This window comes from Mirounga leonina, unplaced genomic scaffold, assembly GCF_011800145.1.
Source record: "Mirounga leonina isolate KUSES-001 unplaced genomic scaffold, KU_Mleo_1.0 Mir_53, whole genome shotgun sequence".
NCBI lineage: Eukaryota > Metazoa > Chordata > Mammalia > Carnivora > Phocidae > Mirounga > Mirounga leonina.
In genome coordinates this window covers 2,899,627-2,913,373 of record NW_023270807.1, presented here as the reverse complement: position 1 = coordinate 2,913,373, position 13,747 = coordinate 2,899,627, and positions in this window count along the sequence as shown.

The window sequence follows — 13,747 nt, the reverse complement described above, 5'->3', positions numbered from 1 at the left end:
GGGCCCCAGCAGGCAGCTCTAGAGGCTGATTTCCTCCATTAGAGGGCAGCAGAGGCCCGATTTCTGGGCTGGTTCCTTTGGAAGTTTCTGGGAGGGGTGTTCGGGATGTGCCCATTGGCAATACCATTCTCTCACTCTCTGGCCTCCCATCTTTGATTTCTTCACCACAGATTCACTGCTGGGCCTCAGGGTGTTTCTGCAGGCAGGACCCCCGTCCATCAAGGGGAGCACTTTATGAAGTTTTGCAGTCCTCAGGCAAACCCATCACCTTCCAGAAACTGTAGTTCCCCTGTAGTGGGTAGGATCTACCTGTCTGGCCAGAAGCTCTTGAGGGCAGCTCTCTCTGCATCTCCAACATCCAGTAGAGTCTTGCACTTAGTAGGTGCTCAAATCATGACTTCTGTCATTCTTTGAGGACTTGAGAAATCTGGTTATGGGGGCTCCAGGCCCATTTAACCAGTGTGACCCTGGAGGAGCGACTGCCCTTGCTGGGTCACAATCTGTGACTGTTTGCAACCTGGAGGTATCCACATTTACCATTCTATAACTCCAGGATTACAATTTGGGTAGATGTATGCCTTTACATGATGGGGGCCTAAATCTGGGAGTACCACAGTCCAGTGCCCCGCACCCCAGTGCTCGGCACCCCACCCCACGCCATCCCTACAGGATGAGATGAGGTCTGAAGGCCTCCTGTGCAGTCAGAAAATGCCACCATCCCAGAAACATGAGAGTCCACCTTTGGAGGACTTGGTCTCCCCCAATAGGATGGGGCAGGTGAGAGCAAACCCTTCTCTCTTTCTCTCCTTCCCCACTTGTCCCCATACCTGTGGCCTCGCCTCCTCGTACAGAACAGGGAGGTGACAGGCCCTGAGCCAGGCTCAGGCCCAGAGCCAGCATGGAGCATCGTTGCACCAGAACAGGTCTTCACCTGCCTGGCTTTGAGCTCCTCTTGGAAGGTTCTAGGTCATGGGCTACACCTGGGCTTGAAGGAGGCGGGGAGATAGGGAAATAGCATCCTCAAGGCTGCCGCAGCCAGCCAGGCCTGACTGCTCAGAGCCTTCACCCATCACACCCCAGGCTGTAGGCAACACTCCCAGGTGGCTGTTCTTTTCCTTTCCTCTCCACTGTCCTCGGCCCTCCTCAAGCTCATTTGTAGCACTCAACCCAGCCCCAAGGTGGATGACTACATGGACTCTGCAAGGAGGGGTAACAGAGGCCCATGGATGCCCCATGAACTCCAGGCAGGAAATGGCTGCCTGATGGGACCGCTTTAGGTTCCAAGGCTACCCTAGTGGATCTGAGGACAGGTCCTTCAGAACAAGGTTCCCGCCCTTCCCTGGGGTAGGACCCATAGCTGCTGACCTCTCCAGTCCATGGACTTGATTCTGCAACCCTCTTTTCCTAAGCAAATGCAGTGCTCACCTGTTCTTTAAAAGCTTCCAAATGAGTGTTCCTTCTTGGCTTTAACCTAACTCCTTCCTGCTACACCTAAAGCCCACTTCTTTTGGTTCTGCTCTCAAATGATGCAGAGGGATGAAGAGGCCGAGGCCATCCCCAGAGTGATATTTCATTAGTCCACAGCACAATGTAAAAAACACAGAGGGAAGTCCATTTGTTGGTGTGAAGACTGTCCCTTCTCGGGAATGACTGCTTTTGATTTAGATGAACTGGCGGGGGTCAGTTTCTTATTTTGAGAATTCAAATGCACTTGCTTTTATGAAATGATGGTGCTAATAGACGATAGTTGTGTTCTGAGTGTTCTTAGGGTGCATAAATTAAAGCTGCAACTTTGTAGGCACGTGGCTTTTGTTTTCTTGCTTTGTTTCGTCTGTCAAATCCAAAGATCTGGAATCACTGACTAGAGAGAAGTCTGAGATTCCATATACACACAGTCAGCCTCCAAGTTTCTTACCTGTCCTCACCAAGGCAAAAAGACCTGGGTTGTCCGAGCGCACACCCCTCTGTCAAGTGCACTGGCTTTCTACATTCAAAGCTGATATTCCCATCATGGTTTACTTTAGTGAAGGAGAGTGTGGGCTCTCGCCAGACTGCCGGGGTTCAAAACCAGTTCAGCCACTTAGCTTTGTGCTCTCTTTGCACTTGACTTTCCACACCTGTAAAATGGGAATAATAATGTCTGCCTCATGGGGTTGTTTGTGAAGATTAAGTACTTGAAACAGTACCCAGTATGCGGAGCCCATTAAATGTCAACTGTAATAATTATTACAAGCAGGTTTCACCTAGACAAAAATGTTGGGTGTGGGAAAACAGTGAGTACACAGATGGTGGGCCTCAGTGACATCCGAAAGACATATTATTCTTCTGGTCTACCCCTCCCACTCTGCTCTTCTTCAGACTAATCCCTCTCCACAACCCTAATCCACTTAATTGCCTCGAGCAACTCTGGAGCCCTCTTTGAAGCCCTCCCCCCCAAATACTTACCAGCCCGTTCCCCACCAATGAAACCTCAGACTCCCAGCTCTGGTAATGAGTGTTTCAGCCTAGTTAATTAGAAAAGCCTAATATGCTACTGGGGGCCTACCGTGCAAGACACAGTGCTAGACCATTATGGTGGGTGATTCTGGAGAGGGGTGGCGCTTGTATGCACAGGAGAAGCCAAGGGGAAATTAGCGTACTCTATAGTGAAAAGCTCACTGGAGTCCCTGTGAGCTTGGATTTGGGCAAATTCCATAATCTGAGCCTCAGTTTCCTCCTCCGGAATACGGGTCTATTGACACCTACAGGAAGTGCGGCTGTCAGACTAAGGAAAGAACGTCTGTTGTGACTCTCGGTGAACGGGGGTGTGGGGGGGCAATCCATACCTGCGAGCTCCCCCTCCACCCCCGGTAGAAAGCCAGAAAGTAGAGAGGCGAAAGGCTGGGGGTGCCGCCCGTGCCCTGACATGGACCCCACACTCTCCGAGACCGTCCCCTCCCCAGCTGGCGCTTACCCCGGCCTAGGAATCAGATTCGGGGGCCTCTTGGCAGCTCGTTACTCCAGCGAAGGCGTGGGGACGGGGAGAAACGCGACGGAAGCACTGGGAGCGGCGCCCCCAGAAGAGGAGGGCCGGGTGGGGGGGCGGAGGCCGCGCCTTTCCCCGCCCCGGGCCTCCCCCACTCTTGCCCCCCCTCCCCGGACTACCTCCTCCCCAGGCGCGCATCCGGCGGCGGGCACAGGATGTTCTTTCGCTCCCGTCCCCGTCCCCCACCCCGCCCCCGCCCCCGCTCTCACTTTCCCTTCGCTCCCTTCCCCCACTCCCGCCGCGCCCGGCGCCGGCACCTTGTTTAACCCCTCCCCTGCCGCACTCCGCGGCTCCCCGGCGTCCTCTGGGCTCCCACCCTTCCCGCCTACCCCCCAAGACGCGGAGCGTGCCCTAGGGCTGCCCGGGAAGGGGCGGGCCTGGGCTCAGCGCCGGCCCGCGTTCTCGGGATCCATTGGCCCGGCGGGGGTGAAGTGGTGGAAGGAAATCCCAAAGGCTGAAGCCCGCATTCTCCGGACCCCCGCCAGTTCAGCGGCGCCGGGTGGGCTGGCCGCCCTCGAGCGAGCCACGCGCCTGCGGGAGGGGGGCGGCCATGTGGGCGTGGTTAGCTCCAGGCCCGGAGGCGGACGGTAGGGTCGAGGACCCCAATCTCATCCTCTCCCCAGGTCAGGGTAGGAAGGGGCCAGGGACTCCGGGAGAGGATGGAGAGAGGTCACGCCCCTCACGCACACGTCACTGTTTCCAAGGCAACCGAGGGCGGGGAAGCGGGCTGGAGAAGACCTTAGAGAAAGGAGGCTACCCGAGGCTTTGGGACCCGGGTGGGGGTGGGGAGGCGGCGGGGGCGGGCTTTTCAATCTGTTTCTCCACTCGCTGCTGCTGCAAGAAACTGAGGGGAGGACCGGTACTGCTCATTCAACAAACGCTCATTGAGCTTGAGCTCTGCTTGGCGCCCTGCTTAGGCGCTGGGCTAGGGCGGCTGGGGATCCGAACCCTGCCCTCACCCGTCATTGTGCGTTAGGGTAGGATGGCCTTTCGCTCCGGGTCACGTCTGTGGAACCGGTGTAATGATTACTAGTATCCTTTTTCACGCTTAGAAGTGTTCCAGTATGGGGGGGGGACTAGTTAAGGAACTTTGTCCCCCAATACAGGAAAGGCTCCAACCATACAGGGAAGGAAGATAAGCCATTGTCTGATCACTATGCAACAGGCACTTTCTTGCCCCTTTGTAGTCTCTGTGTAGTCTTTGCACCTCGTTCTGCAAAGTAAGTATCACTAGCGACTTTTATAGATGAAGAAACTGGCTCAGAGAGGTTGAGAGACTTGCCCAAGGCCAAACAGCCAAGTATTGGAATCCAGATTCAGGTTTACATGGCCTCCAAAGCTGGAGTGTCCTACCTCATGCTTCCTTCTCAAAATAGATAGATTATATTAAATAAGCAAATGAGAGATTCTATCACTGCCGTGAAGGAGCTTATAATCTATGGGGTTGAAAATACTACAGGACATAAGTAAGCAACAGAATAGAGAAGAGATTGAAGGCAGCTCCTAAGGCTCAGAGGGAAGCTGACAAAATGATCAAAATTGCGTGGAAATTATCAGAGCCTTCCTGCAGGAGGTAGATTTTGAAGTGCTGGGGCCAGGATCACGGGGACTGTGTGTGTGTGCACGCGCATGTGCGCGCACGCACAATGCAGTGCCAAGAAAGAACAATCTAAGGGCATCAGACCAGGGACCAGAGCTATGCAGGCTGGACTCTCCAGTTGTGAAAAGATCCCTCTGTAAACCCGAAGTCACTGGTTGGGCCACTCACCTTTCGGCCTTCCCCCCTCCTCTGTGGGTTTCATTTCTTAGGGAAGCTTCCAGCAGGGCAGCTGCACTCATTCCACTCTGCACTCAAAGTCTCTGCAGTTGGCATTTGGCACAGACTCCTTGACGTTGACTTGGCTGTCAGCTTCTCCCTTCCCCACCCCTCTCTGAAGATTTGGTAGATAAAAAATTGTGACTTTTCAAAACCAAAGGGCCTGAGCAAGTACCAGGAACCAACAGGTTCAATGGGAATGGGGAGACCGCGTCAGGAGAGAAAGATGAGAAAGCACAACCAAGTGGGTTGGTCACTTGACTAACATCTGCTGCCCTTCTGCTAGGGACCAGGCCCAGAGCTGGCCTCTGTGATTTGGGCACACCATGAATGAGTCCGGGTCCCTTCATGTGGAACACACAGCTGAGCAGCTGGTGTACCCAGTGTGCTTGGTTGAGGAACTTGAAGCTGAAAGCATACACAATACACAGCGTTTGAGAAACATTAGTCCAGTAGGCTAGGCAGGAGAAAGGAAAAACGTAGGTCAGAAAGGTGTGGCAGAGGCTGTGGGAATTTGAGCCAAAGGTGGAACCTATGGGGATAGAGAAGAGGCGAATGAGAAAAATAAGGAACAATAAATACATCTTGTAATAAAAACAACAAAGGGAGGAATTTGGTAGATCAGGTATAGGATGGTGAAGGAGAGAAAATAGTTAAAAATTAACCCACCTTCGTGGTGAGTTTGGGGGATGGGAGAGTCATAGTGGGCAATGGGGAAGAGCTGGTGTGAGCCACATGAGGACGAGTTCAGTCACTTCCAGGTCATGTGAGGGCAGGTGTTCCATGGGTGACTGGACTTGGAGATAGGGAAGTCCAGAAGGGCAGTGGGCTGCCTTGTGAGAATGTCCCTGTCACCGTAGGTATGCAGAAAGCTTCAGAACAATGACTGACCTGGGATATCATGGACAGATTTCACACATTAGGTAGAAGGTTGGAGTTGATGACAGTTAAGTTACCTCCTGGCTGGGAGATTCGGTGAGCACTGGCTGGGTGAGCACATATATGGGGAAAATGACTATCTGTGTGGGAAGGGGGTCCATGGCCCAGGCCTGCATCAGCATCCATCTCCTCAGAGGATGCCAGAGATGCCGTCAGATGGCCCAGGGGCATGAGGCCCAGGTGAGGCAGGTCAGCTGCCTGGGGTCCCTCCCCCAGCCCCACCCTCCACGGCCCTGGAGCCCAGGCCTGCGCTGGCTGCCAGGGCTTTCCTGGAACTCAGCAGAGGACGGAGCCCCTCCCTGCCAGCCCTGGCACACTCCAGGCACAGCGTGTCCCCTGGGGCACCTAGCAGACACCCCAGGAGGCTAGGGTGTGGGACAGGTCTCCGCCTCCAGGAAGAGTCCTGCTCTGAGCTGCCATCTGAGCTCCCTGCCCTGGGCTGTCAGCCTCGAAGTGGCCCCACCAGGACAGCAGGCACAGAGGAGGAAGGAGAAATTTTGTGGCTGGGTGGCAGGATTCATGGGTCTTTGTTGTGGCTTTGGGTGGGAGGGTGGGTAAGGCAGAGAAGCAGGGTCTCAGGCTTCAAAGCACCTCCCCACCTGTTTCACCCTCCCTCTGAGGAAATCTTCAGGGGCCTAGTGGTTTTGAGGGGAGGGGAGGGGAGGGGACAGGAAGAGACTCTAAACTCTGGGTTAGCCAAGGACAGAGGTGGGGGAGGTCTTCTTGCCCTATATCCCATTTCTCTCAGCATCCTCTTCCTGTGCTCCCCACCACCCTAGAACAAATTTCTACCCCCATCTGTGGCGATGAGTTACATCCCCCACACCAAGACCTCCAGAGGCCTCCCAGAGTGGTGGGCTTTGGGGGAAACGGGACTTGTACACAGAAGCTGCAGGCCGGGCCACACCTGCCCAGTGGCTGGAGGACAGCGCCCCTCCCGGGTGGGCCGGGCCTGCTCCGCTCGGGCTGGGGGCCGTGCGACGCTGGAAATGCAGGAGCGAGAAGGCAGAGGGATGCGCAAACGGGCCACGTGGAGGTCCCGCGCGGCAGGCAGGGGCGGGAACAGGGGAGCCGGTCGTGCGCCCGCCTTCCCCCCTCCCGTCCCCCGTCCCCGCCCCACCCCCCCCCACCCCGCTCGAGGGAGCCTCCGAGAGTTGGGTCGTCGCTGACCGCAGGCTGCAAGAGCGGTTGATCTGGTGAGCGAGCACACCCACTTACCCAGCTGCTGAGTCAGGCTGTTCTCGCTCCCCGCTCGCCCGCCCGCTCGGGACATTGTGTTCCAGCCCCGGCGCGCTGGCACCGGGCCCAGGCGCTCACACCAGCCTCCTCGCCCTGTTTGTGCTCGCGGCTTGCGCTCGGCGCGCAGCCTCCCCGCCGCCGCAGCCCTGCGAGTGCGCGCTGGGGCCGGACTAGGGGCGGCCGGGGGCCGGTGCGGAGCCCCGGAGACGCGCGCCCGGCCGGCGGGGGGAGGGGGGCGCCGCCCAGCCCGGGCTCCAGCCTTACAGCCCTCAGACCTCTCCATCCCCCACCTGCACCCCGCTGTGGAAGCCCAAGCGTGTGCGAGGCCCGAACACCACAGCTGGCGGGGGCGGGGTGGGGGGGCAGGTGTTGGTAGCTCCCGGAGGGAGACGGAGCCGCCCAGGCTGCCGCCCGGCCCCAATACCGCTCGGTCCAGTCCGGAGGATAGCTGCGAACGCGCCGGCCCCACACTTGGAAGACCTGGGATGCAGTCACGTGACAACGGAAGCCCGCTGGAGGGGGCCAATGCGAGCGATCCCCCGGAGGAGCCTCCACGGGCCTCGGACCCCCTTCCCGGACCGCTCTTCACACCAGCCTGGAGACTCCAGGGATTCCCAGGGGCTGGCGAACCAAGCCCAGCCCTCTGGGATAGCTTGGGAAACCCCTGGCGGGGCGCCAGGACTACGAAGAGCCCAGGACGGCCGGGTGGAGGAGACGACCCCAAACTGGAACGTGACCCCTCCCTTTGTTCCAGCCCCAAACCCGGATTTATTCAGAGCCATGTTTTCTCTTTACCCATCCGTCTAGAGAAAGACGTCATTGAGTGCAGTTCCTGAAGGTTCCACCGTCTCCAAACCGAGGAGGGGACAAAGGACTTGTCTCCTGAGCACCTACCATATGGAAGGCTCTGTTGGGTCCTGCTAAGGACGTCATTAGAAAGTTGAAGACACAGTTCTGAGAGCCCTTTATCTCCCACCTTCCAACCTCCACAGTGTGCTGTGCCATTTCTCCTGCCACCAGCGCCCATCCTCCGAGTCTACCCATCTCTTAAGCTCCAACTGCTAAAGCCTGCTTGAAACAGCGCCAGCCAAATCTGATTCCTCTCCCCTCCCAATGCCCAGCACATTCAGTCTGTACCTTTCTCAGGGCACAGCGTGTTGCCTGTCTCATATTCTAGTGATCTGTTTACTAATCCTGTTCTTCTAACCAGATTAAAAAGTCCTTGAGGCAGAAACAAAGTCTGCCTCTTTGAGGCCTCCCCCCCATCACTTGAGCTCATCCCCCACAGGCCAGGCTTGGCACTGGAGTTGATGTTCAGTAAATGTTGGGTGTATTGAAATGATTTCCTGCCCTTGGGCAGATTGCAGACCAGTTGAAGAGACAAACACACAGCTCGTGAGGTGAGGTTAAATAATAACCCAAGGCAGCAGGTGGTGAGTACCAAACGTTAAGAGCTATAGAGACTCAGGAAGGAGGTGGTGATATGGGAGAGAGATCCCAGGAGGTTCTAGGCCTTGAGCTGTGTGTGTGGAGGAGGAGAGACGAGGCGTGGAGGTGACTCATTCTAGTTGACATCACCAAAAGCCAGCCTCCGTGCTAGCCACTTTCCATGCATTATCTCTAATATTTAGATGGGGGAGGAGGGTAGGTTTGGAAGGAGTGGAGGGGCTGGTGCCCAAGTCAGACCTGCCCAGAGCTAACCAGAGCATAGAGGCAGCCTTGGATCTGGGCTCCCCACCCTCGGTTCCCGGGCACTGCCTGTTCCCTGGCCTGCCACGCCTGCACAGTACACCCAAGAGAGCTACCCAGTGCTGCCCAGCTCTGGATGCACTCTGGTCCCACCCTGGTGAACAACTGGCCGTGTGATCTTGGGCAAGGCACTTCCTTCCCTACACCTCACTGCCCATCTGGCCCTTCCTTGCAGGGCTTACAGACTGGGACTCTGTGAGTTAGTGTCCCAAGGGATGCTTGCCACCTCCCTCATGTTACCTGGGCTGCTGTGGCTGCCTACATTCCCCACCCCCCTGCCAGCCCTCTCTCCCTCCCCCACGCACAGCTCCCTCCCAGTCTGGAGCTGCTGAGAGGAACACTGGGTACAGAGTGTGAGCAGGGATAGTAGGTTTCCTGTGGTTGCAAAAGGAACATCGGGACTTTCCCTGTGGTGCCCGAGCTTGTGGGAGAAGTGGGGGAGGAGGAGGCAGGGCCAACCTCGAAGGAACGTCTGCTCCCTTCCCTCCCCTCCACAGTGCTCCCAGCTCTCCAAAAGCCTGGTACAGTTTGTTACGCTGGGGCCGGAATGTAGCGTGTGTTTCATATGGCCTCTGTCCAGTCCTACACTGGCCGCTTTATATTTATACTTCCTTCTTCAGCTTTGGCATCCCGCTGTCAGTCAGTCACTCCTGCCCTCATCTGCCCACCTCCCACCTGGGCCCTGCACCCCACCTTGAGTCAAGTGGGGTGCAGAGAACACCCTGGAGGAGAAAAGTTGGGACTCCGAAAGGGTAAAACCCCCAGTCCCCTTTCTCTCTCCCATCACCCAGCCCTGCAATAGCCTCCAAGGTCATGGACCCTCCAATTTGGGTCTGATGGTTCTCTGGGCCCTTGAGGTCGATCCTCTACTCCTTGCCACTCTTGTTGCCCCAAACACTTCAAAAATATTCCTGAGTTGGGCTGGACAAGTGAGCTGAAGGCTCTATTTATGTTGCCTCCCCAAAAGCTTGGCAGACCTGTTAATCCGTGATCCTCCCCCATCAGTCACAGAGAACACAGCAGAGGTGGGGCGGGTGGGGGATCGGAACCCCCCCCCGGAATCACACATTCCTAATAGAAGCTGCAAAATGGAATTTGACACTTGGTGACTTAATGATTTTCTGAGTCATGACCAGTTTAACTTCCTCAGAGCAGCTTCAACAACGTTCAGAGATTGATCAGGGCTTCCTCCCCCAGGAGGTGGTGATATTATTATTCACAATAATAGCGAATATCGATTGCTACCAGGGACCAAGTATTGGGCTTCAGGCTGTATGCACACAAGCTCATTTATTCTTCGCAACCACTCAGGGGGGTGGGTGCTATTGTTAGCCTCCTTTGACACTGAAGGAAACTGAGCCTCAGAGAAGTGACAGAGCTGGGACTCACATTTAACTCTACCATCAATGCCAGCATTTCTCAATGTTCTGCCAGACTGCTTAGATCCTGTACCTAAATTGTAAATCCTCCATTTCTCAGAGTCTTATTCCCTTCCTCCTCAAATGATTCCAGGAAGTTTGCCTCCTCGGAGTCCATGCATGCCTTGAGGTATATAATATGACAGCCAGAAAACTGTTTTCAGCCCATTTGACAGGCTGAAGTGTAGAGGCCCCGGAGGATACTCAGTGGTGGAGCTGGATGGTCAGGTTTGCTGGCTGAGGGCATCCTCAGTTGTCTCTCAGGCTGCCACTCACCCCCTCACCTGGGAATAAACTTTGCCTTGTTGTATTGATCTGGCATCGAATACAAAAAAACCAGAGGCTGAGTCTCTGAACTCGGGTCTATCTGTGGCACTCAGTGACATGGAACCATGTGAGCATAGGGTCCTCTCTTAGGACCCTTGCACAGCAGGACTTTGGGAGAAATCCCCACCATTATGTCAATCCCTGGGATTTGTGTCAGGCCGTGTACGTTTCACCGACATATCCTAACTCAGTGTGATCTTAACGTTCTTCTAAAGTAAGGAGAATAGTACTCGCTTTCCTGATGGGCAAACTGAGGCAAGAGCAGCTCAGCTGCTCACGCAAGAGCAAGAAGCTAGATTTGTGACTGTGATATCTTGGGTGCTGCGTTTCATAACACAGGGCCTCTTCTGAGCTAAGAGAGGAAGAGTTTCTCAAGATGTCCCCAAAATCTTGTGACATGTGTCCTTTCACCCAGCCCTACCACCCTAGGAAGGGACCACAGCACCACATGGCCTACACCACCCTTATCTACCCCTGGAGGCTGAAGCAGGGGCACCAGACATCCTGTAGCGAGTCGGCCTGTCCCAGTCTCTGGCTTCCTGTCTTCTGCGGCTCTCACGGGCACATTTTGTCCCCTCTGAGCCCAGTTCTTCCTCTTTCATCCTTCCTCTCTCATCCTTCTCACTGAGAGCCCTGTTTATATGCCTCCATCCGTGTTTGCGCTTCATTTTTGCTGTTTACGTGTTCGTTCTCCTGGGAAGTGTCCTAGGGTCCCCTCTGACACCGACTTGTTTCCAAGGAAGCATCTTCCATTCCTACCCTCACCTGCCCACCTCACCCCTTGCCTCCAGCTCATGCCAGTGTCAGATTGCCAAGGTTCATGCATTCAGTGGGTACTTAATGAGTACCTACTGTGTGTTCCAGGAATTGTATTAATTCCTGGGAACCCAAAGTCTAAAAGCTGTGCCGGAGCATCTATTAATCACCTACTGTGTGCACCAGGCACTGTGCTTCATCCTGGGGGGGCACCAAAGCTGGTCATTGCCCTCAAGAGATCTCCAGGCTTCTTGGGAAGTGGCACAAAAAAAGATCATTACGGTGCCCTGGGAAGTTGGGGACTGGGTTTGGCCAGAGGGGTCAGGGAGGACTCTTCTGAGGAGGCTAGTCTTCAAGCCTGAGAGGAGCTAGCCAGGCAGAGCCAGGGTGCAGGGTGTTCCAGGTAGAATGAACGGTGTCTATAAAGACACACTGGCGTGAAGCAGCCTGTGTTCTCCAGTGGGCACTTTTGAGTTGTTTGGTCTGGCTTGGTCATGGAGCACAGGCTGGGGAACCCAGGGAGATGAGGCCAGAGACAGGCAGGCCCAGATGGTGCAGAACCTCATGTTCCAGCAAAAGAGCTGACCTTTATCCTGGAGCAGCCGGAAGCCCAAGCAGCCTCATGGCTCCCTGCAGCCTGGGAGCTCCAGGGCTGGGCCTGGGCCAGGCCCAGAGCCCTCTCTCGAGCCCTCATTAACCCACATTTACTGCCCTTTGGCTTAGTGAGGCCTGTGAGAGAGTCAGACACTGGAAAATAATGCTGTTTTTAAAGCACGGTCATTCATTCATTCATAAATATTTAGGAAGCTCTGATGTTTGCCAGGTGCTGCTTTGAGCATTGGGAATGGGTCCTTAAACCCTACAGAGATCCCAGGTCTCAAGAAACTTATATCCTTGGCAGTTGGAGAGGGAGGATAGGCCATAAACAAATAAACAAATAAAATAAATAAATTAGCAAGATAATTTCAGATTGTAAAAACAGAGTGCTGCAGTTGGGGGTAATGGGGTAGTCAGGGAAGGCTGCGCTAAAGAAAGTTACATTTGAGCTGAAACTGAGATGACAAGAACAAACCGGGATGTGAACATCTGGGGCTGAAGAGTCCAGGCACAGGAAACAGCACATGCAAAGACCCTGAGGCAGTAAGGAGCTTGGCGTTTTCCAGGTTTAGAAAAAATGCTGGGTTCAAATTCATTACTCTACAGCAATTCTATGCAAGGATTATTGTACCCATTTTGTAGAGATGGAGACTGAGGCTCAGAATGGTTAAGTTTCTTGGCCAAAATCATAACTGGTAGTAAAAATTTTGGCTCTAAAGCCACTGTTGTTGTTGTTGTTGTTGTTGTTTTCTACCGAAGTATCAAGTACAGCAACCATGTGTCCTAAATTATTTGGGAAGGTCCAATTTCCAAAAATTTGTTTAATTGTTCTCTGGACATTCATCGTGGACATTCTCTGTTCCAAATCATGACTTTGAGCCCTGTCTCTGCCATGTACTACCAGTGGGATCCTAGGACAAGCACTTCATCACCATAAGCCTCAGTGTCATCACCTGTAAATAGGCAGAGTAATAATTCCAAGAACATAGGCTTGCTGAGAGGATTAAATAAGATAATCCATGTAAGACAGTACAATGCAAGGAACACGACACACATTCATTTCATTCAATTCATGATAGTTTTTTATTGTTACCTTGGGAAACTGAGGTCACCTGCCGAATGGTCCTGTCGCCATGGGAAGCCTCTGATGCATGAGACAGCCAGGGGAGCTGTGGGAAGAGAGAGAGAGCAGGAGAGGGTGGCCAGGGGTGCCTCTTGCCTGTGCTCAGTCGCTTACTCCTTGAGCTGGGATCCCACACTGACACATCTTGTACTTCCCGTTTCCAGGGAAATTCCTCGCCACTGGACCACACCCGCCCTTGAGGACCTCCCCATCTCTTTGGGCAGAGCAGAAGCCAGACAGAGCCCGGGACTGGGAAGTGACAGTCTTCAGCCCTGTGTGTGCCAGGAGCCCCCAAGGGGCAGGCGCCTCACAGCAGGAGGACAGGGGGCCGCAGAGGGAGCCAGGTGTGGGCTGCTGGGACAGAGCTCTTCTCAGAGGAGGTGGGGACCCTGTGGAGTACGGGACTCCTGCCCTTCCAGCCTACACGCTCCAGTTAGCAGGAAAGAGACCCCTCCCCACCCATCTCCAACCTTCCCCAGCTTCCTGCTCTGCTGGGAGGCCCTGTCACCGTGCGCGCGCACACACACACACACACACACACTCACACTCATACTCACACCCCCCTCCCAGGCACCCCTGAGAGGACCAGCTGCAGCTGGGAGGTGGGGGTGGGGAGAGTACTGCCAGGGTTCTCAGATCCCCAGCCTCCCTCTCCCACCCCTCCCTCGCCCCCAACTGCTGAGCTGCTTCTAGGTTTAAAGCAAAACATGATTCTGTCCTTCCTGCTGCTCAGTGGCGACAGCACCGCCTGGGATTAT